The sequence below is a fragment of the Oncorhynchus tshawytscha genome, linkage group LG10 (genome assembly GCF_018296145.1).
Source record: "Oncorhynchus tshawytscha isolate Ot180627B linkage group LG10, Otsh_v2.0, whole genome shotgun sequence".
Lineage (NCBI taxonomy): Eukaryota > Metazoa > Chordata > Actinopteri > Salmoniformes > Salmonidae > Oncorhynchus > Oncorhynchus tshawytscha.
In genome coordinates this window covers 17,516,395-17,522,394 of record NC_056438.1, presented here as the reverse complement: position 1 = coordinate 17,522,394, position 6,000 = coordinate 17,516,395, and positions in this window count along the sequence as shown.

Here is a 6,000-nt window from a genome sequence, read left to right as displayed (position 1 = left end):
TTTTAATACCCAATTAAAATTAAACACTCTGTCAATTCATAAGGATTTGTAAGACCCTTATTCTATAATAATAGACAGAGCCCAGTCATAAAGTCAAACAGCAGAGTTTATTCACGAGAGTACTGAATACGATACAGTTTACCACAGGTTATAAATTGAAACTGACATCAGCGTTTTCTAAATGTTCCGTCTCTTCTTGACACTGGTAGAAAGGCTCTATAGTTCTCAAGCCTTCCCTCCTCACCTAGAGCCAAGGTCAGCCAGTGTAGATAAGCATTCTAGTCAGTCTGGAGATATAGTTCATTAATTTCTACAAAGGAACAGACAGTAATTGTTCTAAAGTCTTGACCACCTTCACACACATTATATTCAGTACTGGGATCAAGAAAGAAAACTCATACACATACAGAATAGTATTCTGATTAGTACATATACAGTAACATAATAGTATTCGGATTAGTACATATACAGTAACATAATAGTATTCTGATTAGTCAGTCCTGATTGAAATGTATACATAATTAGTCATCATTGATAAAAATTCCCTTAACACCTATGCACAACAATACACAGGACGAGAAGCCGTAATAACAAGTACACAATACATCAGCACAAATCAGAATGAGCAGCAGTACCAGGGGACTCCGTGACACCAATGGTGACTTTAAAACAGTTGCAGAATTTAAAGGCTATGATAGGAGAAAACTGAGGATGAATCAACAACATTTTAGTTACTACACAATACTAACCAAATTGAAAAGTGGAAACAAGAAAGCCTGTACAGAATACAAATATTCCAAAACGTGTCCTGTTTGCAACAAAACACAAAAATAATTCTGCAAAGAATGTGGCAAAGAATTAACTTTATGTCCTCAATACAATGCGTTATGTTTGGGGTAAAGCCAATACAACACATCACTGACTACCACATATGTTCAAGCATGGTGGTGGCTGCATCATGTTATGGTTATGCTTGTCATCGTCAAGGTCTAAGGAGTGTTTAAGGATAAAAATAAACAGAATAGAGCTAAGCACTGGCAAAATCCTAAATAAAACCAGTTTCCCCTTTCAGCAGGACAATAACCTAAAACACAAGGCCAAATATACACAGGAATTGCTTATCCAAGATTACATTGAATGTTCCTGCCTTGAATCAGCTTGAAAATCTATGGCAAGACTTGAAAATAGCTGTCTAGCAATGATCAACAACCAACTTGACAGAGCTTGAATAATTTTAAAAAATGAATGTAAAAAGACAAGGGGTGTGTCACGGCTGTTGAAAGGATAGGGCCAAGGTGCAGCGTTGTTAGCTTAGCGTACATTTTCCTTTTATTAATTAAAATGATGCCGGAAAAGACAATAAACACTACAAAAACAAACTGTAAAGCTCAAAGGCTATGTGCCCTAAATAAAGTCAACCTCCCACAAAGAAAGGAGAGAAAAAGGGCAACCTAAGTATGGTTCCCAATCAGAGACAACGATAGACAGCTGTCCCTGATTGAGAACCATACCTGGCCAAAACATAGAAATACAAAATCATAGATGACAAAACATAGAATGCCCACCCCAAATCACACCCTGACCAAACCAAATAGAGACATTAAAAGGCTCTCTAATGTCAGGGCGTGATAGTACACACCCCCAAAGGTGGGGACTCCGGCCGCAAAACCCGAACCTATAGAGGGGGGTCTGAGTGGGCATCTATCCGCGGTGGCGGCTCAGGTGGCTCACCCCTCCACCTCTGGCTCCAGACTGGAGGGCGTCACTGCGGGCCCCCGGACATCGCTGGAGGCTCCGGACTGGAGGGCGTCGCTGGAGGCTCCAGACTGGAGGACGTCGCTGGAGGCTCCGGACCGGAGGACGTCGCTGGAGGCTCCGGACCGGAGACCATCGCTGGAGGCTCCGGACTGGAGGACGTCGCTGCGGGCCCCAGACTGGGCACCCTCGTTGCTGCGGGCTCCGGACTGGAGGCCGTCGCTGGAGGCTCCGGACCGGAGACCATCGCTGGAGGCTCCGGACTGGAGGACGTCGCTGGAGGCTCCGGACTGGAGAGCGTTGCTGGAGGCTCCAGACTGGAGGACGTCGCTGGAGGCCCCCGGACTGGAGGGCGTCGCTGGAGGCTCAGGACTGGAGGACGTCGCTGGAGGCTCCGGACTGGGGGACGTCGCTGGAGGCTCCGGCCTGGGGGACGTCGCTGGAGGCTCCGGACTGGAGAGCGTCGCTGGAGGCTCCAGCCTGGAGGACGTCGCTGGAGGCTCCGGACCGGAGACCATCGCTGGAGGCTCCGGACTGGAGGACGTCGCTGCGGGCCCCAGACTGGGCACCCTCGTTGCTGCGGGCTCCGGACTGGAGGCCGTCGCTGGAGGCTCCGGACCGGAGACCATCACTGGAGGCTCCGGACTGGAGGACGTCGCTGGAGGCTCCGGACTGTAGAGCGTCGCTGGAGGCTCCAGACTGGAGGACGTCGCTGGAGGCCCCCGGACTGGAGGGCGTCGCTGGAGGCTCAGGACTGGAGGACGTCGCTGGAGGCTCCGGACTGGGGGACGTCGCTGGAGGCTCCGGACTGGGGGACGTCGCTGGAGGCTCCGGACTGGAGAGCGTCGCTGGAGGCTCCAGCCTGGAGGACGTCGCTGGAGGCCCCCGGACTGGAGGGCGTCGCTGGAGCCTCCAGACTGGAGGGCGTCGCTGGAGGCTCAGGACTGGAGGATGTCGCTGGAGGCTCCGGACTGGAGAGTGTCGCTGGAGGCTCCGGACTGGAGGACGTCGCTGGAGGCTCCGGACTGGAGACCGCCTCTGCAGGCTCCGGACTGGAGACCGTCGCTGGAGGCTCCGGACTGGAGGCCCTCGTTGTTTGGCCATAATGACCATCGTTATGTTTGGAGGAGAAGGGGGGAAGCTTGCAAGCCAAAGAACACCATCCCAACCGTGAAGCACGGGGGTGGCAGCAACATGTTGTGGGAGTGATTTGCTGCATGAGGGGCTGGTGCACTTCACAAAATAGATGGCACCATGAGAAAGGAAAATGGTGGTGAGGGTAGGCAACAACATCTCCTCCCCACTGATCCTCAACACTGGGGCCCCACAAGGGTGCGTTCTGAGCCCTCTCCTGTACTCCCTGTTCACCCACGACTGCGTGGCCACGCACGCCTCCAACTCAATCATCAAGTTTGCGGACGACACAACAGTGGTAGGCTTGATTACCAACAACAACGAGACGGCCTACAGGGAGGAGGTGAGGGCCCTCGGAGTGTGGTGTCAGGAAAGTAACCTCATACTCAACGTCAACAAAACTAAGGAGATGATTGTGGACTTCAGGAAACAGCAGAGGGAACACCCCCCCATCCACATCGATGGAACAGTAGTGGAGAGGGTAGCAAGTTTTAAGTTCCTCGGCATACACATCACAGACAAACTGAATTGGTCCACTCACACAGACAGCATCGTGAAGAAGGCGCAGCAGCGCCTCTTCAACCTCAGGAGGCTGAAGAAATTCGGCTTGTCACCAAAAGCACTCACAAACTTCTACAGATGCACAATCGAGAGCATCCTGGTGGGCTGTATCACCGCCTGGTACGGCAACTGCTCCGCCCTCAACCGTAAGGCTCTCCAGAGGGTAGTGAGGTCTGCACAACGCATCACCGGGGGCAAACTACCTGCCCTCCAGGACACCTACACCACCCGATGTTACAGGAAGGCCATAAAGATCATCAAGGACATCAACCACCCGAGCCACTGCCTGTTCACCCCGCTATCATCCAGAAGGCGAGGTCAGTACAGGTGCATCAAAGCTGGGACCGAGAGACTGAAAAACAGCTTCTATCTCAAGGCCATCAGACTGTTAAACAGCCACCACTAACATTGAGTGGCTGCTGCCAACACACTGACAATGACACTGACTCAACTCCAGCCACTTTAATAATGGGAATTGATGGGAAATGATGTAAATATATCACTAGCCACTTTAAACAATGCTACCTTATATAATGTTACTTACCCTACATTATTCATCTCATATGCATACGTATACACTGTACTCTATATCATCGACTGCATCCTTATGTAATACATGTATCACTAGCCACTTTAACTATGCCACTTTGTTTACATACTCATCTCATATGTATATACTGTACTCGATATCATCTACTGTATCTTGCCTATGCTGCTCTGTACCATCACTCATTCATATATCCTTATGTACATATTCTTTATCCCCTTACACTGTGTATAAGACAGTAGTTTTGGAATTGTTAGTTAGATTACTTGTTGGTTTTTACTGCATTGTCAGAACTAGAAGCACAAGCATTTCGCTACACTCACATTAACATCTGCCAACCATGTGTATGTGACAAATAAAATTTGATTTGATTTGATTTGAAATTATGTAGATATATTGAGGCAACATCTCAAGACATCAGTTAGGAAGTTAAAACTTGGTCGCAAATGGGTCTTTCAAATGGACAATGACCCCAAGCATACTTCCAAAGTTGTGGCAAAATGGCTTAAGGACAACAAAGTCAAGGTATTGGAGTGGCCATCACAAAGCCCTGATCTCAATCCTATAGAACATTTCTGGGCAGAACTGAAAAAGTGTGTGCGAGCAAGGAGGCCTACAAACCTGACTCAGTTACACCAGCTCTGTCAGGAGGAATGGGCCAAAATTCACCCAACTTATTGTGGGAAGCTTGTGGACGGCTACTCTCTACTATTATTTTGACATTTCAGATTTTAAAAAAGTGGTGATCCTAACTGACCTAAGACAGGGAATTTTTACTTGGATTAAATGTCATGAATTGTGAAAACTGAGTTTAAATGTATTTGGCTAAGGTGTATGTAATCTTCCATCTTCAACTGTATATTCAACTGTATATGTGTTTACATGAAAATTTACAATACCGTCAATTTTGGCTTTCGAGCGGAAATTGCTCAGTTCTGGCTCAAGTATAACACTCATCCCAATAAACATCAACCTGTCAGTAAAACAGCGATGCCAACACTAAGCTAAACAGTTAGATCTGACAGTTAGATCCATTTGTAGCGTTGCTTGCCTCACTCGCCAGAGGATGTCTGAGTGAAGACATTTTATGGTTGCTGATTTCAGGGTCATAAAGGTTTGACCAATATGATCGCACATCGAACGCTCACATCAGTCGAAAATCACAGCCAGAGAAAATGTTTTTTTTTAAATGCATATTTTCCCTGACAAGCTGGTCTCTACTTCAGACAACCTCAAAATGGCCCTTCAACTTGACTCAGAGAAATGTTCCTTCAATGTTGTCCAGGACATGAATCATGGAAAGCTACTGAAGTGGACACAAAGTATATACTCCATTGCCGGGGAAGTTTCAGGTTAAGTCCAAAATGGCACAGTATTCCACACTAAATTAAAATTCCACTCTCTGTATTCTGAAAGGCACTAAGTGCACTACTTTTGACCAGGGCCCATCAGAGAAAAAGCAGCCACCCACTTATATCTGTCTATGGAGAGAGAGAGAGAGAGAGAGAGAGAGAGAGAGAGAGAGAGAGAGAGAGAGAGAGAGAGAGAGAGAGAGAGAGAGAGAGGGAGAGAGAGAGAAGCTGCAGCTCTCTCTTCTATTTGCTAAAACACATGATTACCAGAAAAACCAGGGCACCCACATCCGACAACAGAATCACCATTGGAGACCCATAGTACAGCAGCCTCCCACAGTGCTGCAAGTAAAAGGATATCACCATGAACACTGCAAACATAACCATCGTTCTGCTCACCCTCCTGGCAATCTTCTCAGCAACTGAAGGTAAATAATCATCCATTTATCACTTAATATTGTATAGGTAATTACTATTTCATTACTACTATTTTACTATTTTTATACTAGTGCATGATAGTTTATTACTTTGTTGAATTTATAACCTGGTTACTTTCATTTGAAGTTTTCGCAACTGACTTCACATGACAGTGTTCTTATGAATGTGTTATTATCATGTGTATACAGTGTAATAACTATTGTAACTACTACT